A 24,323-nucleotide genomic window follows, 5' to 3' on the forward strand; every position below is an offset into this window, starting at 1 on the left:
ACCTTCTTATCAGATTACGACCATTTCTAAATTTCTACAGTTCAGATATCCCCTTGATATTTTCAGGAAAGGCACAGGAAAAATGTACAAGGTACAAAAGGGCTGAGAGCTGAAGAAATCCTGGTGGGTAACTATTCCACTAACTTGAAATTTATGGATATGAGAATTAAATAGTCATATTTTCTCCTACACTGGCAGAATAAGAGGCTTTTAGTGATGAACCGAGGCTGGAGGACATTAATCACAGGCATGAAGATACCTGTTTGATAGGGCACTGTAGTGGGGACATACATAGGGTGGTAAAAGTCCACTTGTCTTTCTCATAGTTTCTCCAGACTAGGGGAAAATGTCCACAGTGAGCACTAGCTCCGACATCAGGAGAACTGATGTGGACAAGGATTTCATTTTCACATTGGCTTTCTGTTTTTACACATTTTGTGATACTGATTTGTTTTTGGATGTGTTCTATAAAAATTCAAGGCCATTTCTTGAAACCGTTGTGACTGACTCTTAGTGCCTTGGCTGTTTCAGCTAACAGTGCTGACTTCTGTGTTGAAGAGTGTCCAAACTGGAACTTACTAGGATGATTAACAGCTGCTACAAAATCAATACTCTATGTAGGGAAAACAGAATTGGGCTAATTTGGTTTTACAGGAGCACTATTTTGTGACTGAATATCTATTGATGTCAGAGAGCCAAGGGAAATTTATTTTAGTAGATGTATTTCCACGGATGTAATCCTTGGGCTTTTCAGACTCAGACTCAGAAATGTAGGAGGTGGGGAAGAAAATTAATAGGTCTTAATTTTGCATAATTTTATATGTAAAGACGATCACTGTTACATTTAGCAAGAAACAGATTTTCTTAAATCTTTCATTATTTTAACATCTATTATGGTTAAAACACTAAGCCCTGTTGCTATAGCTATGGTAGTCTGTGTCAAAGTGAATATTAAGTTCTATTCCCCACAAATTAAATTGAAAGACAATACAGATGTTTGTGAATTTTTGTTTATATTACAATGCATGCAATGTTCTAATTACAGAACAGTATGGTGGCTTCTAACATATTCCTTGAAAGCAGTCATATTTGTTTTTGGAGGACTAAATATGCTTTATACTAACTTAATATTATAATAAACAGCAAGAGAAAATGCTGACTATTTAAAGTGAAATAAATTAGCTCCCTGAAGACTTGCAGAGTGGCTCAGGTAGGAGAGTGCCTATCTAGGAAGTGCAAGGCCCTGAGTTCAAACATCAGTTCCACCAACCCCCACCCTCCACAAAACAACAAAGAGAACCTCCCTGAACCATTGTTTATTTGTATCTTTTTTATTCACAAGCAGGGAAGATGCATGTGTGTGATGTTTTACTTCCAATATGCTGGAATTCACCCTCTCTTACTGGCACCAAGTTCATCTTTGTATTCATTGTAATGTTTAACTCAGGAATTGGAGTAGATAACCCCAAAATATCAGTGGAATAAACTAATAATTGAACTTCTTCATGACTAAAGTACTAATGAACTGTAGATGTTACATATTCATCATGAGTTAACAAATGTTCACTTCAATGATGTCATTCATGAATCCCAGTTAATGACTCATAAGAGGGATATTTTGTTATCTGGTTAAATGTACTCTATACTGTGGATAATTACCTATGTTAACACCGTTCCTTTCCTGACATGCCCACAATTCTCTTTCCTTTGTAATATGGTATGTGTTACATGAATAAAGAGTATTCATGTGTCAGGAAAAAGGAAGACTTAAAGATATTTAAAATGATACTTTGATAGAATATCTGCAATTAATTTCCTTTCACTGTTGCATTCCATAGTTAACATGGGATCTCTTTTCCTTTTTGTGCAGTGCAGTCTGTTTGCAGTGGAGCTATGATGGAGAATGGATATTTACACTCCTCACACATGTGGGCTTTCTACTAGCATTTTAAGGAGAAAATTGACCTTCCACCTCAAAGCCACAAGCAAAAGAACATGACAAGACAGGCTCTGTTTTGTTATGGACTGGGAAAGCCACAGCTACCAGTAAACTCAGAAAAATGGGAAATAAAATTAATGAGCCTGTAGATGGGAGACCTGTGGATGACTAAAGCCTAAATCCCTGAAAGGGAGGCATCCAAAGAAAAGTTGAACTTTAAGAAGTAAATAGAAGGAAGAACTTGGGAAATACAAGAATTTGCCATAGGTAACTAAAGCAGCTCAACACAGATGAATTCACTGTTCAGCACTGTGAAAAATGACCCTGTGCAATGAGTCATGTGTCACTTTCTTTCATGTTTTCTTGCATTTTAAAATTGAAAACTCTTATCATTATTTCATATTCACCTGTTTATTGTTTCACCCCCATGAAAATATACAGTGAGGGAGAACTGGTCTTGCCTCCTGTGTTCTCCAATATTGATTCATTTTACCTTCTGGTCTTTAAAGAGTATCCAGCACATAGTGACTATTAATGTATATAAACAAATGAAAGAGTTGAATAAATGATTGAAAGCAAAAGACAGAACAAAACAAGAAAGGATCACAGTAGCAGCTTCAGTTAACTCTAAGTAACTAAAACTACATCTAATTTCAAATCAGTATTGAAACAATTTAACAAAAGGCAAAGATGAGGAGTTGGTTAAGAGTTAAGTATTTGAATGAGAATTTAAGCATCACAGCATGGGTTCACAAATATTTAGATATTTTAAAATAAATACATATGAATACATATGTATTGAATGAAATGAATGAATTCATATGAATACATATGAATAATTAGTCATTTCTTTGTATATCTCCATGTGCCCAATATAAACCTTGTCAACATTTTGGTATATATGTATTTGAGGATTTTTTTGATATGTCCTTAGGGATGGAGCTACACAAACCCACTTATACTTAATTACTATTGTCAGCTCTAACATTTGCAATTTGTTGGGCACTAGTGCTCAGTGTTATAAACTTCAGTTCTCCCTAACCCATTGAGTTCTCACTACTTCTTTCAAGGAGTTCCTAAATGATCCCCTTTCACAGAAGAACAATGGAAGAAGCAATGTGTACTTATGGCTAATTCGCTTTTGTCATCTAACTTTGTATTTTTGGAATGTCTTCTCCAGTTATATATTATTTTTAAAATTAAAAATATTTAGGTTCTGAGCAATTGCATGGTATTAAGGAAATTGGCACACAGGCTTCTGTAGTCTTTTCTCCTATGGAGTAGATACATAGACAGACATAAGATTTAATAGCTCAAAGGGTACTGATATTTTTAAATTTTAACAGATATTATCAATTTATTTTCCAAAAGATTATTCTAACTTATAGGCCCATCACACGATATAACTGTGGCCATTTTAAATATATAGACATTAGATAATTTAATCTTTGTAATTCTTAATAATCAGACAGGTAAAATATAGTAATTCCTTGTATAAGTTTACATTTTTGTTCTTAATTAAAAACATTAGTAACCTTAAGTTTTATGGAGGTACAGAGATTTGAATTCATGGACTGGCAGGCACACTACTGCTTGAGCCACAACCCCAGCTTTTTTGCTTTGCTTATTTTTCAGGGAGGGTCTTGTGCTTTTGTTCAGAGCTGGTCTTAGACTGCTACCTACAGCCTCCCATGAAGCTGGGATGACAGGTGCACATACCATGCCTGGCTTATTGATTGAGAAGGGCTCTCACTAACTTTTTGCTTGGTCTTGCCTTTAACCTCAGTCCTTCAAATCTCTGCCTCCGCAAATAACTGGGATTACTGACATGACCAACTATATCCAGCATAAAAAAGTCAACAATCTTTTCATCCATTTAATATTTACAGTATTTTTTCATAGTTTTGGTCTATATTTCTTTTAGATGCTTGTATTTTAATAAGGAATTCCATATGTTAGCTTATTAATCCCATGTTGATTTTTTGTATTGAAATAATTTTCTATGATATTAAACAGTTAGTGAGCTTTAGCTTTTTTTTTTTAAAGGAAAGATTAAGAAAATTTAACTGTAATTTCTTTATTGTTCATGGGTTCAAGATTTCCCGCTGGCCCAGAAAAGTTTCTCCTACTCTAAGGTGACAGTAATACATTTTCATATACTCTTCTAATGCCTTACCTGTATATTGCTTCCATTTGTACTTTTAATCTAGTTGATATATACCTCCTGTGAATATGAAGCAGAAATTAAAACTTATTTCCATTCAAAGGGATAAACAGTTCTGGCACAGAATTTATTGTACCTTTCATCCTCACTCAACGATCTGAAATTTCAACATCTAGCAAATGTGATCTTCCCTGGATAATTGTAGTTTATTTAGTTTAACTTTACGTTCAGTACTCTTTATCTATTTTTGTTTCACCCTGTTTCAATTACAATATCTTGGTAGTATTTAGTACACAGTAAGGAAATTGCCCACTGTAGAAACATTATTTATTTCAGAAAATTATAAAGATGTTTTTTGACAATTGCAAATTACAATTAATCAAAACCACCACCACTAATCCTATTAGAATTCCTGGAACCAATAGGCTAAATGTATAAATTAATTTGGGAAGATTTTTCTCTTAATAATATTAAATCTTCCTCTACAGGAACATAAGATAAATTCTCATTATTCTGGTTTTATTTTATAACTTTGCATGACATTGCTTTATTTCACTTATATAAACAGGGTGTTTCTTTTATTAAAAGTAAAACTTCCGATTTTATATTTTTACTTATAGTTTTAACTAAATTTTGCTTATATCAACATAATAAGGTGCTACAAATGATATTTGTGGTTTTTGAAAAGTTATCTTTCTAGCATTTACCACCTTATATTGCTTTACTAGTTTTATTTTAGTTGACACATATTTACCATGACTATAATAAACTTCAAATAATAAACTTGTTTCTTACATTTCAGTATTTATATGGTACTGAAAATTTTCACTATTCGGTTGGTTCACTTTTCTGAAAGTTTTCCAGGATAAGGACAGAAAAATCTTTTCCTTCTTCCTGATTTTATTTCTAATGCTTCCAGTCCTCCATAGTTAATCTAATATAGCTATTGATTTATAGAAAAGGTAAAATGTTTCATGTTTGCTCTAATTATAAAATGTAGCTATCTCAGGTTTTCTATATATAAATGTAATTGTCAGAATTCTGACCAATTTGGCTTTCATGAAATAAACCCTACTTGATTGAAAGACTGTGCTTTTTGCAGTGCTGGGGATCAAACTTGGGCCTTTGTGCTTATGAGACAAGAGCTCTATCTCACTTAAACCCTCAGCCTAGGCAATAGGTTATTATTCTTAAATAAATTATTTGAATTTATTTGCTAGTTTTTATTTGTAATTTTTGCATTTTTATTCACATATGAACTTTCATTTGGGAGTTATCATTATGAGATATCATTATTGAGTTTAGCTAGTAAGGCAAAGTAAACTGGAAAACTTCCCATTTTCAAATGCAGATGATTATTCCTGCTCTGAAGGGTAAATGAAACTGCACCAACTTTTGTAGTTTTTTCATTACTTTTGTTTTTTTCCCCTTTTGAATACAGGATGAGAACAGAGGTTGTTACATATGTGACAGCCTATAAGCAATACTGGGATAGCTAGGAGCTTGTTTCCACTGCACACTGCTGGACAACATCTCAGACACTGACAGAAAACCTGCAGGTGCTGGAATCAGCAATTTGGCATTGTAACAAGCCCTCAGGAAGTCTGATGCAAGTTTAAACTTCAGAGTCACTGCTTTAGACATGCTCCCACTTCCTCTTCAGCAAACTTCACTTATTCATGTTTGAATGGAAAAATATTCCATTTCTTCTGCATGACAAAGTATATTGACAGAAAAACACAGATTATATACTCATTATTTTTTAAATATTTTCCATAGCAGTGTGGTTATATCTTCAAATTTATTATGCTGTGTATTTATTTATTTATTTTAAGAAATATTCTTGCCAGTTTTTTCCTGTATTCTCTTTTCCTGGGGAGGAAAAAGCTTTCCTTGGTTTTGGATATCATAATTTTGTTTTTTCTCAAGTTTCTTTTACTCTAATTACAGCCTAATGTTTTTACTTATGCAGTGGTTTTTTTGTTGCTATTTTTGTTATTAACTGAATATTTGGTTATTTTATCCTTTTTTAAAGAAAAATAATAAAACCACTCTAGCTATAAATCTTTTTCTGCATAGCTTTGACATTATACTTAACATCAGAATGACTCTATACGTATGTTTACTTCTAAATAACAATAATTCTGTCTTTAATTCCATTTTATCTGAAAAATTAGTTAGAATAATCTAATGTGAAATACTTTCATTTCTAATTAATTTTGGGTCACAGATTTGCCTTTATTTTCATCTTTTTTGGTATTGGATCAAATTGTCATTTATAACCCATATATATTTATTATTATTTTATAAGAAATACTTTAAATAATTTTCTTGAAATATTGGCTTTTTGAATTACTCCATTTATCATTCTTAGTGTTTTATATTGTCTTCTTTTACCATTTACTTTAACCAAATTTCCAAGATATTCTGTCTTTTAGACCCTTGTACAAAACATTTTCTAAATGTATTGTAATTTCTATATATTCATAAATAATGTATATGGAATACATATGAATATGTATATACATATATATTTATGTATGTACCATATACAGATAAATAATTACTCTATACTCATTATCATGTTTGTGCTAATGAATTTTCTCTCTTGGTTTATATTATCTTTGTTTCTAACTGTTAGAATTAATGTCAAGATGGCTGCTAGAGGGAGGAAGCAGAAAGCGAGCCTCCTATAGTGAAATCTTGGAGAGACGCTGGAGACACACCTTGCAGGCCAAACCACCAAAAAGAGGCAAAACTTTGACCCCTCCACACCTCCAGCCGGTGCAGAGAATCTCCACTTCACGTTAAATGGAGAAACAAGGAGGACCCCTGGGCCACCAGTTGCCCGTGCCCAGAGGGCTTGGGAAGACGCGGACAAGATGAGCTTCATGGTACCGCGGTAGTCCCACAGACAAGCCTGGGCCAGAGCAGCATAGCCCCCTGGACAGACCGACCTCCACCCAGGGAAAAAAGAGAAACTGACTAATAAGCAATAAGAACAATAAAGAAATGCGGGAAAGAGGGTGGGGCACACTGAGCACCGAAGATTTGGGGAAGGGAATCCTTCCCGGAACTGTAAATAAACAAACTGGGCGGGACGGAGAGGCTCCAGCAGGAGTAGGGGCACGCGCCCAGCAACCAGGAGCGGGAAAGCTTGTGAGAGTGGCGGAGGGAGGAAAACTCCACAGGAGAGGAGGGAAGACCCACTTCCCACGTGAACTGAGAAAGCGGGTGCACTGTCACCTTCCCCAGTGTGCTTAAAAAGGGGAAAGCTTATAGCAGAGGCTCACGCACAGGAGAACCCTGAGTCATTAAAACAACAAGTTCAGAAACTAAGGAAAGAATATTGAAGGCTGTAACAGAGAAAAAACAAGTAACATACAAAGGTAAAACCATCAAAATCACAGCAGACTTCTCAACAGAAACATTAAAAGCAAGATGAGCATGGGGTGAGATCTTCTGGGCACTGAATGAAAATAACTTCAACCCCAGGATACTCTACCCAGCAAAACTATCATTCAAAATAGATGGAGCAATAAAAGTCTTCCATGATAAGCAGAAACTAAAACAATATGTGACCACAAAGCCACCACTACAAAGGATTCTTCAAGGGATTCTGCACACAGAAAGTGAAACCCAACTTAACCATGAAAAGACAGGCAGCACCAAACCACAGGAAAAGAAAAAGCAAGACAGTAGAGTGTAACCTCAACTTAGGTACACACAATCAAACCTTCAAACAACTAATACAACTAAATGACAGGAATCACCAAATACCTATCAGTACTAACACTTAATGTTAACGGACTTAATTCACCCATCAAAAGGCACCACTTGATGAAATGGATTAAAAAGGAAGATCCAACAATTTGTTGCTTACAGGAGACCCATCTCACTGACAGAAATAAGCATAGGCTTAGGATGAAAGGCTGGAAGAAGATTTACCAAGACAATGTCTCCCAAAAACAGGCAGGAGTAGCAATACTTATCTCTGACAAAGTAGATTTCAAACCTACACTGATCAAACGAGATAAAGAAGGACATTCCATACTAATAAAAGGGGAAATAGGCCAAAAGGAAATAATAATCATCAACCTGTATGCACCCAATGTCAACGAACCCAATTTTATCAAACATATCCTGAAAGACCTAAAAACATATATTAACACCAACATAGTGGTTATTGGAGACTTAAACACCCCATTATCATCAATAGATAGGTCATCCAAACAAAAAAATCAATAAAGAAATCCAAGATCTAAAATACGCACTAGATCAAATGGACCTAGTTGATGTCTACAGAACATTTCATCCAACTTCTACAAAATATACATTCTTCTCAGCAGCCCATGGAACCTTCTCCAAAATAGATCATATCCTAGGGCACAAAGCAAGCCTCAGCAAATATAAGAAAATAGAAATTATACCGTGCATACTATCTGATCACAATGCAGTAAAAGTACAACTCAAAAACAAAAGTAAAGACAAAAAACATGCAAACAGCTGGAAACTAAATAACTCATTACTTAATGACCAATGGATCATCGATGAAATAAAAGAGGAAATTAAAAAGCTCCTGGAAGTCAATGAAAATGAAAACACAACCTAGCGGAACCTATGGGACACAGCTAAGGCAGTCCTGAGAGGAAAGTTTATAGCCATGACTGCATATATTAAAAAGACTGAAAGATCCCAAATCAATGACCTAATGATACATCTCAAACTCCTAGAAAAACAAGAACAAGCAAATCCCAAAACAAATAGAAGGAGAGAAATAATAAAAATAAGAGCTGAAATCTATGAAATAGAAACCGAAAAAACCATACAAAAAATTAATGAAACAAAAAGTTGGTTCCTTGAAAAAATAAACAAGATCGATAGACCCCTGGCAAACCTGACTAAAATGAGGAGAGAAATAACCCAAATTAGTAGAATAAGGAATGCAAAAGGGGAGATAACAACAAACACCATGGAAGTCCAGGAAATCATCAGAGACTACTTCGAGAACCTATATTCAAATAACTTTGAAAATCTTAAAGAAGTGGATAGATGATCATCCAAAACTGAACCAAGAGGAAATTAATCACCTGAATAGATCTCCCATACTAATAGATTGGTAGAATCAACATAGTAAAAATGTCTGTACTCCTAAAAGTAATCTACATGTTTAATGCAATTCCCTCAAAATTCCAATGACATTCATTAAAGAGATTGAAAAAAATCTACCGTGAAATTTATATGGAAACACAAGAGGCCACGAATAGCCAAGGCAATAGTCAGTCAAAAGAACAATGCTGGAGGTATCACAATACCTGACTTCAAACTATATTACAAAGCAATAATGATAAAAACAGCATGATACTGGCACAAAAACAGCTATGAAGACCAGTGGAACAGAATAGAGGACCCAGATATGAAGCCACACAACTATAACCAACTTGTCTTTGACAAAGGCGCTAAAAATATATGATGGAGAAATAGCAGCCTCTTCAACAAAAACTGCTGGGAAAACTGCTTAGCAATCTGCAAAAAACTGAAACTAGATTCATGTATATCAACCTATCCCAATATTAACTCAAAATGGATCAAGGATCTTAATATCAGATCACAAACTCTAAAGTTGATACAGGAAAGAGTAGGAAATACTCTGGAGTTAGTAGGTATAGGTAAGAACTTTCTCAACGAAACCCCAGCAGCACAGCAACTAAGAGATAGCATAGATAAATGGGACCTCATAAAACAAAAAAGCTTCTGTTCATCAAAAGAAATGGTCTCTAAACTGAAGAGAATACCCACAGAGTGGGAGAAAATATTTGCCAGCTACACATCAGACAAAAGACTGATAACCAGAATATATAGGGAACATAAAAAACTAAATTCTTCCAAAACTAATGAACCAATAAAGAAATGGGCAAGTGAACTAAACAGAACTTTCTCAAAAGAAGAAATTCAAATGGCCAAAAAACACATGAAAAAATGCTCACCATCTCTAGCAATAAAGGAAAAGCAAATTAAAACCACGCTAAGATTCCACTTCACCCCTGTTAGAATAGCCATCATTAGCAACACCACCAACAACAGGTGTTCGCGAGGATGCCGGGGAAAAAGGAACCCTCTTACACTCTTGGTGGGAATGTAAACTAGTACAACTAGTTGGAAAAAAATTTGGAGGCTACTTAAAAAGCTAAACATTGATCTACCATTTGACCCAACAATACCACTCTTGGGGATATACCCAAAAGACTTTGACACAGGTTACTCCAGAGGCACCTGCACACCCATGTTTATTGTGGCACTATTCACAATAGCCAAGTTATAGAAACAGCCAAGATGCCCCAGCACTGACGAATGGATTAAGAAAATGTGGTATCTATACACAATGGAATTTTATGCAGCCATTAAGAAGAACAAAATGTTATCATTTGCTGGTAAATGGATGGAATTGGAGAACATCATTCTGAGTGAGGTTAGCCTGGCCCAAAAGACCAAAAATCGTATGTTCTCCCTCATATGTGGACATTAGATCAAGGGCAAACACAACAAGGGGATTGGACTTTGAGCACATGATAAAAGCTTTAGCACACAAGGGAGGGGTGAGGATAGGTAAGACACCTAAAAAACTAGCTAGCATTTGTTGCCCTTAATGCAGAGAAACTAAAGCAGATACCTTAAAAGCAACTGAGGCCAGTAGGTGAAGGGGAACAGGAACTAGAGAAAAGGTTAGATCAAAAAGAATTAACCTAGAAGGTAAGACACACGCACAGGAAATTAATGTGAGTCAACTCCCTGTATAGCTATCCTTATCTCAACCAGCAAAAACCCTTGTTCCTTCCTATTATGGCTTATATTCTCTCTACAACAAAATTGGAAATAAGGGCAAGATAGTTTCTGCTGGGTATTGAGGGGGTGAGGGGGAGAGGGAGGGGGCGGAATGGGTGGTAAGGGAGGGGGTGGGGGCAGGGGGGAGAAATGACCCAAGCCTTGTATGCACATATGAATAATAAAATAAAATAAAAAAAGAATTAATGTAAAGCTGCTTTGTTTTTGTTCTTTCTCTAAAAAATGAAAAGTTATGAATTTTCCTTTGAAATTTCACAGTATGTAAGAATAGTATGAGTAAATATTCCGTATAGTTTGCCAGTTCCCATTGAATTTCATCTTGGATCCAAGAATTATCCAGGAATCTGTTCTAAAATTTTCAAATGTTAGGATTTTTAGATCACTTTTTTATGTATTTCCCATATGATTGAATTTTATCAGATAAATTTGACTTTAAAAATTGTAATTTTTAATGAAAGTGATATTCCTTGTGGTTATGGATTTTAATACATCTTTTATCAGTGTTCAGAAAATACACAAATACCCTGAAGAACGTAAGCTTCCTGATATCTTCAAAAACCAATGCCTGAATAAGACACTCAACCCACTTGTTCAGTGAGCCTATCATGTGTGGAGACAGAGTCTAGGAACACTACTTCAGGTTCAGTGTGTTACCTTCTAAAGACTTCACAGACATCTGTCAGCTCTCATGGTCCTTGGATTTGCTGGTTTCCATGGCTAAGGTCTTACCACCCAACTTTTCAACTCATCCGCCAGGGAGAAATCGCTCACCTAACATCTCAGCTAAGGTTCCACACAAGGCCCCTGAGCTGCCAGCTGTTCCCAGCATCCACTTGACTCAGGATAGTCACAGTGACTGAGGAAAGACCTTCCTTATGCTTTCTCTTCTCAGAGGACTCCAAAAGTTCTCTTGAAAAATAATAGATTATTGTGGAAATGTGAGTTCGTATGTGGTCTCTGGCACCAACATTATCTAAAACCATTTTTAATGTACTAGTGATTTAAAAATAAATAAATGCGTAGTTATCCTAGAAATTTCATTAGCAAACAAGTTTTTTTTTCCCTGTAAGTTTCTATAGCATTTTAGGCTAGAGTACCCAATGAAATATATTTTCTAGCATAATTTACTTCACCAATTACACACACCAAGTTTATTGAAGAGTCTCTCCCTATGTGCTACATCCCAGTATGTCTCCAAAATCTTGGTTGTCCATTACATCCACATTTATTAAGGATATAAGACTATAGTTTTCTTTTACTAAGATGCCTTTATCTGGCTGTCTTTGTGTGAGTGCTCCCTCCTCTTCTAGTTCTTTGAGGAATTGGAGAAGATTGGTGTTTGACAGAATTCACCATTGAAACTATCTGATCCTAGTCAGGTGTTTTTGTTGTTATTGTTGGGTGATTTTTAGAGATTAATTCAATCTCCATGTAGTTATAGATCTCATCACACTTTCTTTTTTTCATGATTTATTCTTGGTAGGTTCCATATTTCTAACAATTTATCCATTTCCTCTGAACTCTCCAAGTTATTGGTGCACAATTGTCCCTGACAGTCCTTTATATATTTATTATTTCTTTGGCTTCATATATATTTTCTTTAATTTATTATTGCATTTACTTGAGTCCTCCTTCTTTTATTCTTATTCTGTCCAATAATAAGTCAATTATCCATTTTTCAAAAAAGTTTGTTTTTTTTATTTTAAAAATGATTTTATTTCCTTATCCTGCAAATTTGTCATCATCCATCTTTTCACTTTGGCTTTAGTTTATTCTTCTAGTTTTGTTTTATACTTCTTTAACATTTTAATGTAGGTTCTCAAAGCTATGAACTTTTCCTTTATTACAGTTTTGCTGCAACCCACAAGTTTTGGTAAGTTATATTCTGCCATAAAAGAAGGAACAAAAAACTGCCATTTGCAACATTGTGGGTAGGACTGGAGTTCATTATGTTAAGTGAAATAACCAGGCACAGAAAGACAAGTGCCACGTGATCCCACTCATATGTTAAATCTAAAAATAATAATAATAATAAAATAAGTTGATCTCATGGAAGTTAAAAATAGAATTGTGGTTACCAGAGACTAGGGAGTACAGGGCAGAGTGAGGGATGGGGAAAATTTGAACCATGAGTACTAAGTGGCACTTAAATTGGAGTAAGAACCCTGATGTGCTATTGCATGGTAGGGCGACTATAGGTAGTGGCTAGAAATGTATGTCTCAGAAATCTACAAGAAAGAATTCTGGAAGTTTTCATCACAAAGAAGTGATAAATGTTTGAAGAGATAGACATGTGTAACTTAACTACATTGTATGCATATATTAAAAAATCAAGTGGTGGCCCATTAATGGTACAATTTTTTTCATTTTTACGTTTTTATGTAGTGTTAAAAGTAAGTTTAGAAAACAAAAGTCTTTCTTTAGAGAATCATGTTTCCTGGTCCATTTTCTCCAACTTTAATTCTGATTTTGCCAGACTTTTTAGAACCTTTCTACTTAATTTACCATGGTATTCTTGAAATAATCTTTTCCTTTGTGTGCTCAAACATCTTTTTCTTTTATTTTCCTGGTTCTTCATTTGTCAGTGCTTTCAAGGAAGGTTTGTAGGACCTCTTCTTCTTCCTAAATTCTAGGTAAGAGTAAACCTCAATACTTTGTCCTACAGTCCAATGTCTTTTCTTTTTGAACTATTTCCCTAATAATTTCATCAGTCCCCATGAAGTATATGTTGCAGTAGATGGAAAACAATGGATAAAGTTTCTCATACTTTTTTTTAGTAAATATTTTTTTAGTTATTGTTGTGCCAGTTCTTACAATGTACTATAGTTGAATTTACACTCTCCATCAACTCCTCCCAATCTTGAATGTGCACCCCTTTGTAATGTTGCCTATCTTCTATCAAGAGTTAGGTCCTGTCTCTCTACATCCTTGTATCTGAGCTTGACCGTGTGACATTCTTTGGCTAATGAAACATTAGTGAACATGATAAACACAGAGGCTTGGATGATAATGGAACATACTGATTGATAATAATAAAACAGTTGTTTTAAGTCACTGAGTTGTATGACAGTGATTTATACAAACATAAATAAATAATAAATATGCTGATGACTCCAACTTATCTCCAATTGGCACATTTTTCCTAAGATTAATACTTAAATATGCAACTATAGCCTTGGCATTTCACTAATGTTCATGTAAACTTAACCTATTTATATCCTCCACCAAGACTGTTTTATCCAATCAATACCATCTTAATGAACGAGACTACTGTTGTTGTTAAACACAAAACCTCAGGATTAATATTGAAAACTTCACTTCTTTCCATCCTGTAGACATTGTTTTAAAAATATTTCTTCTTTAAAAAATTTTAATTTTATTCATATGTGCATACAATGTTTGGGTCATTTCTCCCCCCTTCCCCCGCTCCCTCCCTTACCCTCCCATTCCCCCCCTCATCCCCCCTTACCCCTTGCTACCAGGCAGAATCTATTTTGCCCTTATCTCTAATTTTGTTGAAGAGAGAGTATAAGCAATAACAGGAAGAACCAAGGGATTTTTCTAGTTAGATAAGGATAGCTATACAGGGAGTTGACTTGCATTGATTTCTTGTGCATGTGTGTTATCTTCTAAGTTAATTCTTCTTGAACTAAACTTTTCTCTAGTTCCTGGTCCCCTTCTCCTATTGGCCTCAGTTGCTTTAAAGTATCTGCTTTAGTTTCTCTGCATTGAGGGCAACAAATGCTACCTAGTTTTTTGGGTGTCTTACTTATCCTCATACCTTCCTTGTGTGCTCTCACTTCATCTTGTGATCAAAAGTAGGTCCAATTTTTCCAGTATTCATGAATTTTGGATTCCTCACCTGTCCCTTTTTCACATAAACTATTGTAATCTGGCCTTCTGCTTTCACTCTTGTGACTTTCCACATCATATTCCATGTGGGGATCAGAAGGATTTTTAAGGATTTTTTCTTCTTAATCAATCTTCCTTTAAACAACTTTCCAGATTCACAAATTTTTCTCCATGAATAATTTTGAACCTAAAATATTATTGATAGACAATTGTCTAGTAAACCTGCACATTTCTTCTCACATTTCATCTTTCCTTCTTTTGTTCCTTCCTCCCTTCCTTTCTTTTGTGTGTGAGTGTATGGAGAAGGGGAGGGTGGGTAGGAGTATGTGTGAGGGGTGGGGGATGGTAACTGGAAACTGAACCTAGGGCTTTGTACATGCTAAGCAAGCAGCCACTTATTTTTATTTTGTTTTTGAGGTTGCTTCTCTCTACTGCTTGCCTTGGGTGGCCTCAAATTTGTAATCTGCCTCCCTCTGCTTCCCAAGTAGCTGGGGTTACAGATATGGACCCACCACTCCTGGCTTTCTCCTCATATTTAATACTTATTATTTGTAATATTTCCAACTGCAATTAGGCAAATTTTAGTTTTTACTATACTTACAGAATGTAATTACATATAAATGGAAAACATGATTACAAAAAGTCGATTTTGGTGGAAATAAGTAAAATGCTTCAGGACGAGTTGATATCAATACAATGCCAAAACTTTTTTCTATAATTACATATGAGACAAATAATTTTTTTTATAGAAGATAAAGTCCAAAATTGGATGATTATATTGGTTTGGTCTCTGATGAGGGTGGTACGTCATGGCAGGATTGTGTGTAAGAGCCAATGGTCACATGTCAAGCCCAAAGCAGAGGGAGAGAGGGAGAGAGAGAGAGAGACAGAGAGAGACAGAGAGAGGAGCACATCCAACGATCTAAGGACTTCCACTAGACCCCATCCATATTGCCCCCAACAGTACCACCCTGGGGACTGGAAACCAAACTTTTTTTTTTTGTAGGGGTGTTTTTTTGAGGCAGGGTCTTGCTCTGTAGCCCAGGCTGGTCTTGAACTCACAATCCTCCTACCTCAGCCCCCTGAGTGCTGGGATTACAGGCAAGCCAAAGCTCTTAACATGAGGACCTTTGGAGGGCTTTCATGCCAATATCTAAACCACAGTGTGATATGGAGAAAGCATTGAGATTTGCTCCCTTCCCCTGCTACACACCTGTAACAATGCTAGGGTCTCCCCGCTGCTGAAAAAATATAAAGTTCTTTTTCCTCTACCACTTCCTCAGCTCACCACCACATGTCATCACTACAATTTTCTCTGCTTCCTCACACCCACTCACTGTTTAATCCTCCTCCATTCGGCCTCCCTGACTGCTGTGCTTTTAACCCTATTCTCTGAAAATCACTGCCATCCCCTAGAACCACAGCTGGCTTTGGAGCAACCTCTTCCATCCTTTTCTGCTCTGGTGTTTGACCTATTGATCAACCCTTCCTTCTGAGAACTCTCTTTGCCTTCCTCTTCCTCAGCCCATCTTAGCATCATTTGTGTTTTGCTTTTTGGTGGTATTGGGGTTTTGAACTCAGGGCCTCATGCTTGCTAGGCAAGCACTCTACCACTTGAGCCACTCCACCAGTCTTTTGACATCATCTGTGTTCCCATGTTATTCTACCACTTGGTTGCAAGACCCAGGAGGCAGCATCTGTGTTTTCACTTTGTATCCTTGGCCATGATGCCTGGGTTATTAGCTCTTAATAAGCATTTGCAACTAGAAGTCAGCTGAGCTGTGTGTGTACACTTGTTTCCAGAACAGAACTGTATGCACCCAGATTCTCTTTCCTTTCATTAAATGATCAAGAATCTTTTGCCCGGCACAGTGGCTCACACCCATAACCTAACTACTTGGGAGTCAGAGATCAGGAGGGTCAAGGTTCAAGGCTAGCCCAAGCAACCAATAAACTGGGCAGAGTGGTGCGCCCCTGTCATCCCAGCTACGTGGGAAGCACAAACAGGAGGATCAAGTTCCAGGCCAACCCAGGCATAAAAGTGAGACCCTATCTACAAAGTAACCAATGCAAAAAGAGCTGGGATGTGGTTCAAGTGGCAGAGCACCTGCCTAGCAAGTGTAAGGCCCTGAGATCAAACCCCAGAGCTGCAAAACAAAAACAAACAAAAAAAAACCCTTCTCATTATTCTTCTTCAGAACTTGGAACATACAAAGATTCATTTACCAGGATGTGGTTGTTAGGCACCCTGGGAGGGTTTGGCATAGGAAGGATCGGACAACTTTAGTCTCAGAAGAACAGGTGTGACATTTTCGCAGTTGAGGTTGTCATCAGAAGCCTTTGAGGACTGGTTTCCTGAGCATCCTTAAAGGTCTCAATCTTCACTTGCTTTTACCCTTATCTAAGTAACCTTTGATACTGTGTGGTTATATCATATTAAGCACATGTCGCTTTGTCTGAAGGACCTTAACCACTGGTAAAAGTGTCTTCCCACATTAACCGCACAGCAAAGGTGTTAGGTGAACCAGGTGGTTATTCTCACTGAGTGGGTTGGGTATACATAACAAGCTGATTGCACCGTTCCTTGCACCAAGTTGAGTGTGGGTTGGCCCAGACCAGTGACTCTGGGAAGTGAAGTCTCTCTCCGCTTTCCCATTTGATCTAAGCCTGCCTCATCGGAGCTTGGAAAGTTTCCAATGGAGTGTCAGGCAGGCCACTCTGTGTGTCTAACTGTGTTCTAGGCCACCCCAAGCTGCGTCCCTGCCTCCTGCCTCCTCTGCATCCAGGCTTTCCCAGCCTAAGACAAATAATTATAAATAATTTTTTTAATGATTGTGGAAAGACTAGGATTTTGCACTCTGATTTCCTCTTTCATGTCTTTTGATCCTTTGAACCACTTTGAAGTAACTGAAATTGGAAGTCCTTGATGATCATTATGGAGCATGGTTTTTACACAGAGTTGGGAGAATACTAGTGACTGGCCCATATTCAAAGAAAGGATATTAGGTTATAAGAATCCATTGCCCCCTTCAGTTATATTTATAGCTTTAAAAAGCAGTATTTAAAATTTCACATATTATTGTCATGACAGCTGTTTTAGATATCCTTCAATTAATATCTGACTGTCATTTCTGGAAAAAAAAAAAAGCTTGCTCCACATAAGCTGCATTACTTAATTTTCAGATCATAATCAATCAGTCAGTGGCCTGACACCTAGAAGAAAACTCTATGTCACAACTTCCAAGAGCCTTGAAGATACAACAGTGCATACTTCTCCAGCTGCCTTTCATGTCAGTATGCCTGTGTTCCAGGCATACTAGCTGGTTGTTTTTAAAGACACTAAGCTTTTCTTGCCTTGAGCCCTTCGCACACAAGTGCATTTACCTGCAATGTTCTTCAATCTCTTTGGTGTCCTGCTCAACAGTCTTTTGATTTCAACTTAAATGAATAATTTCCCCGACTATCAGATCTATAGTTGATGACCCCTGTTCTAGGTCTTGGTAGCTTTTGTTTTCTTTCACATCATTGTTCATAATTTTCAAAAATTCTGTATATGTACTTTTTTGTGGTTGTTACTGTTGTTTTGTTCAGTATTGTTTATTTGACAGTAATGAGATTTGAACTCAGGGCTTTACACTTGTTAGGCAGGTGCTCTACCATTTGATCCATGTCCCTAGCCCTTTTTTGCTTCATTTATTTCTCAGATAGGGTCTCACACTTTTTTCATGGACCAGCCTCAGACCCTAATCTTACAACCTGTTCCTCCCATGTAGCTGTGATTACAGGTACCTGTAATCTGGATTGTTTGTTGAGATGGGATCTCAGAAACTTTTTGCCTGGGCTTGGAATAAGCCATGATCCTCCCAAATTCTACCCAAGTAACGAGGGATTAGTTAGCTCTGAGCTACCACTTGTAGCCCTTGTATATGTATTTTTTAATGAATGCTACCTTCTACCATTTCACTCAAAGTTTTATTAATGAGCTCACCTATCTAATTCACTCCTATAACTCTAGAGCCTGGACAAAATAAGTACTTAAATTTTTGTTTATCAAATGAATAGAATCAACTACAAACATAAAATTAATGGTACGTGAACTTCTTATGATACAGTGGGTAGGAAGTTTTCCTCCTGGGAAGTCTGACATTATCTGTAGTTACCCAACTGAAAAATCAGAATAAAAGTTGGCGAACAGCAGGTTTGCTAATTAATTTCTATGACCCCATGCTTCTAATAAGTAGCTTCACTATCTCCTCGATGCGATCTCAACTTGCTATCACAGAAGCTACACAAGCTTCTTTTACTGTGTTCACTGCTGATCCTCAAACAGTTTCTGGTACATGGCAGATACTAAACACATGTGCTTGTATTTGTGGACCACTACCATGGGAAAATATCTATTTTTAGAATGAATTTATGCTTTTATCTCATTTTCAAGGCTGGCTAAATTGTAAAACGATTATGAAAAAGGAATCAGCAGAGTATCTACTTATTTCCCAATTTTCAATTCTTCCTGGGCAGAACAAATGCATTTCCTCAGGTTCCTTACAAGGAGCTACAAGCAAGTAATTGAGGTCTGGTCAGTGTGTTATGAGAGGGAACAACCTTATGTGTTCCATTTCTGGCCTATTAAAAATAAATATAACCGCAGAAAAATCCAGTGACACTTCCTTTTGTTGTTCATTTGTTGACTAAAGAAGGTTCTGTGTATTTGAAGGAGGGACCCTGGTTACTGAATGACAACCAGCAACTGAGTTTCTCTCTAAATGTCCACCCATCCTGACTGGTCATGGGAGGGAGAACTAATTTTTACTTGTTATCACACCTCTGATACTTTGAAGTTGTTGGTGCCAACACGTAACCTACTCCGATAAATAAAGGTTTATCATAATGGGTATAAACATGATATTTATCTTTTACTTTTGGCAGTACTGGGGTTTGACCTTAGGGTTCATGTTTCCCAAGCACAGGCTTTACCATGCCTTCAGCATTTTTTGCTTAAGTTATTTTTCTGGTATGGTCTCACATTATTGCCAGGGGCTGGCCTCAGACCTGGATACTCTTAATTCTGATCCCTTGAATAGCTAGGATTACAGGTTTGGTGATTGAGATGGGGTCCTAAATTTTTACTGTCTCTGTATTTGACCTCAGGTTTCCTAAAATTTGTCATTTTTTTAAATCTAGAGAACTCCCTTTTAATTTTTTTATCGTTTTTCCTTTATTATTGTGTTGAGTAGATGTATATTGTGGCATTTACAAAAGTTCTTACAATGTATCAAATATACCACCCATGAATTCACCCCTCCCTGACTCTCTCCTTTATGCCCCCCTCCAAGCATTACTGAAATGGTTTCAACAGGTATCATTTTTGCATTTATATACATGTGTACACATTTGCACCATATTCACCCTCCTACACTCTTTCTCCATCACTTCCCCCCTCCCACTGGTGCCATAGGGCCAAGTAGTTCACTCTCTGCTGGAACTTACAATGCAGATCTGGCTAGCTTCAAATTCATGATCCTCCTGCCTTAGCCTACCAAGTACTGCAATTACAGACATGTACCACCAACCCAGCCAAAAGGCCTTTTTTTGTTATTGTTGTGACTTTGTGTTTTCCTTTTGAAGTGCCTGTGATCAAACCCGGGGCTGTGTGCATGCTAGAGAAACATTCTAATGAGTTACATCTTCAGTCCAGATTTCTTGAAAATTTGAGGCAAAACTTTTTGCAGACTGTGGAGCACTGGTGGACAATGGCTGAAATAATGAAAACAATACTGACCACAGAGTCAAAGTTTGGGATCACATTATAATTAGTGTGAGTATGGATCCTAGAGATAGGCATGTGATCATCTTCTGTGGTAACAGAAACATGAGACACATCCCTCATTCTTCAACTTCAATTTTTTTTTTCTTTTGTGGTGTTAAGGGTCAGATCCAGAGGCCGCATGTTTGCTAGATGAGTAATCTATCATTGAGGTACAATGAAATCACATTAACTTTAAACATTTTATGCATTCAGGAATAGTTTGAGATAGATTATTTACTCTAGATTCACTGACTGAAGAAGAGTAATACAAACTGCTGAGTAAAAGGCATCTTGAGGGTGAGATTTGAAGCATGAATTCTCTATAAGGTCTGTTGCTCTGCTTGTAACTCTGTCTTGTTTCTTTGTCTTTCTGGGACAGTGGTAAGTCTTTCAGGAAGGGATTGCCTCTCATTGCACCCCTCTACCCCATGGCATCCTCAAAGGAGCTCCAAATCAAAGGGAGAGGGCTATCACCTAAGAAATCTGCATAATAGAACATCTGCAACAATTTTTGTGCCAGCCCTATACTATGTGCCACTCATTTCCTCATGTATTTATTCATCTATTTTTTTTCATTATTACCATTCTGTTTTAATTATCCAATCCACATGTTGCTTGTACAATTTGCAACACTCCTTTCATTATTATTAAATTAATGTAGCTATTTTGTCAAAATATTTTGGAATAAGTTTGTCATAAAATCTAGGTCTAATCTTAGTTAAATGTAGAGAAAATGTATAGATTAAATTACATACTGTATCAAGCAATCTTATGGAAGAAAAGAAAATGTCTAATTATTCTGATTTTTATGTTTTTGCAGAGTTTTAATGCTTCACTCTTGAATTAGTCACATTAATCAAAACATATTTTCAATTGAGAGTGATTTTTTTTCAGTTGGTAAATATATATACACATACATAATTCTTATTTTTATTCATTTTGTGCTTATTTTTTATTTTCGCCCTAAATTATTTATAATTTTCATTGTAATATCTTTATAAAATTAATTTTACAATAGTTCTGGTTAACCTTTTTCAATAATCTATCCTTTGGTTTTGGTAACACTGTGTTTTTTTATTATTCATTTATTCATATGTGCATACATTGTTTGGATCATTTCTCCCTCCTGTCCCCCTCCCTCAGCCTTTCCCCCCTCCCCTCCTCACTTTTGGGCAGAACCTGTTCTTCCCTAATCTCTAATTTTGTTGAAGAGAAGACATAAGCCTTTTTGCTAGTTGAGTTACAGATAGCTATACAGAAAGATTCCTAGCATTGCTTTCATGTACAAATGTGTTACAACCCAAGTTGACTCATCTCTAACTGATCTTTACATGTTGACTTATTTTCTGTCTTATTTTTATTTTAGCATTTCTTCTGATTAGGTTTGTGCTGTTTCTCTTCTGCGACGTAGTATGTTCTTGTGTTTAAATGTTTCTTTTGGCTGGTGTCAGGATGGCTCAAGCTCACCATTATCTACGATTTGACTCAGTAGTTCTCTATGTGTGAGGACTTAGCCTAGGCATCCCTGACCTCTACTCACAAGTTGCCAGAAGCAAGTCTCCCTTAATCTTAACAATTAGACACGTGTCCAGACATTGCCAGACATCTTCAAAAGTAGAGGGGATTATCCTCTACTAAGAACCACTGAAAATTAAACAATGATATATAACAAATTGAGAACCGTTCAGGAGATACTAGGACCACAAAAAAGAAAAGTGGTAATGTGTAACACTTCAGCCTTGAGCTGCCTCTTTCTGTTCCAGCTCCATGGACACCAAAATGCTAGCTGGGTGGAGCAAGCTAGGAAAGTAAGAAGTTTCATTCTCAGTAGATCAGAGTTGATTTTTAATGGAAGCTGGGAAATTTCCATGGGGGTTGTCTAAAATAGTTGTGATCTCTGGGGCAAATGAACAGAGAATGTAATTGTCGAAGATAGCCTAAGTTTGCAAAATTGATCAGGCAAGCAGCTAACAAGCAGATGAGCTAGAAATTTAAAAAGAGGACTGTTATGATTTTTAAGGTAGTCATAATGGACCATGATAAACCACTACATCTCCCTGGCTGTCTGAATGGCTTTACATGTACTCTGGGAAGAGCAAAGGTAGTCTTATTTATCATACCATCATTCTTTAAATGAGAGGCTTCATGCATGAGCAGAAAAGACAAAAGAAGATTCAGAATATATAAAAAGCTTAAGCCAATTTATAATTGTTTGAACTTTGGATATGATCTTCAAAGAATACATGCATCCATATAATAATAAAGGGAAGAAGACTCACTAGCTTAAATTGTTTCAGTACAACCTCTGGTCCATCATGTTGATACATGATATCTAGGAAACCAGTATTAAAATAAAACAAGTTTAAGAGAAACAAAAATGAGACTGTGATATTAGCATCCACAAGAGAGAAAGTCTCCACAAGATAGGTCACTATACACACAAATAGAAATAGTAATATCCCTGTGGAGAATGAAACTCTAGATTTGCTAAGATTTATTGTCTATAATTTCCAGTTTTCAACAGAAAAAATAATCAAAGGAATAGGGAAGAGTGTTGCAAATTTAGGAAAATTAAATAAGCAAGCAAAAAAACAAGGTTTGATGGTCACCATATGCTGTCAGGTTCTTTAATGGAACCCAGATGTTAGATGTAGCAAAAACTTCAAAAATGGCTGTTATGAACATGTCAACAAAAAACTAAAAGACACTATGTTTGAAGAATAAGACAAATACAACAAAGATGAATCTTCAAACAGAAAATGCTGCTTAAAGATCTAGATATTATAAAGAAGAACCAATTGGGAATTCTGGTGTAAAAAAGTTTAATAACCAAACAAGAAAAATCCTAGAGAGATTTAAGAAATTGACATGATTTATGACATCCAAAAACTGGAGGAATAAAAATGAAGACCAGTTGGTGATGGGACAAACAGTATGTGATGTATGTGGTTTATATACTGGACTACTACTCAGCAATAAAAAGGAAAATAGTGCTCAGATAGTTTATATAGGAGAGCTTCAAAATTGTTATGCCAAGTGAGAGAATCAAGGTGAAACATAGTGTCCATAGAAGACAAATATTACAGGCAGAAAGTAGATTGATTGTTCTCTGGAGCTAGGGAAAGAACCAAACTGATGACAAATGTGGTGAAAAAATATTCTAGAGTTGTAAAAAAGAATAAAATCATGAAAAGGGTGCCTTAAAAATGAATGAGCTGTATTTAAGTTATAGAGTAATAAAGTTTCTAAAATTACTGTATTTCACACCAATACAAATGGGAGGCTTTGTCAGGAGTACGCTGTACTACATTTTTCTTGAGGATAATCCTAATAACTTTTTAGTCTTAATAGCATTTCATTTATCCTCAACTGTGTACTACTCTTTGAGGCCCTTGTATAATATCATTTGTCACTCTATGATACAGAAATAAGAAGCAATATGACACAGGTAAATGAATGGTCACTCAGATTAAATAATTTTCTCAAGGACTGTTATCAAGGTTGCTTGACTATTTAAATTCATAGACTTAACCAATGTTTTATAGCCTATAAGTGTGTGCATGTGTGTGCATGTGAGAGAGACAGAAAGAGTGAGAGAGAGAAAGAGAACAGAGAGGAAGATGAGGGATGAGATATAAGATTTATAGTAAGTGATATACATCAAATGAAATACAATGCTGTATATATTTTCAGCCTTCATGGTTATTCACTAAATA

At 36.2% G+C, this 24,323-nt stretch overlaps 1 protein-coding gene across 10 annotated transcripts in view; it reads right to left on the reverse strand.

Moving 5' to 3' along the window:
* Dgkb (diacylglycerol kinase beta) overlaps positions 1 to 24,323 on the reverse strand; it is a 648,179-nt gene that overhangs the window by 339,353 nt on the left and 284,503 nt on the right. The window lies entirely within an intron of this gene.

This window comes from Castor canadensis, chromosome 2 (assembly GCF_047511655.1).
Source record: "Castor canadensis chromosome 2, mCasCan1.hap1v2, whole genome shotgun sequence".
Classification (NCBI taxonomy): domain Eukaryota; kingdom Metazoa; phylum Chordata; class Mammalia; order Rodentia; family Castoridae; genus Castor; species Castor canadensis.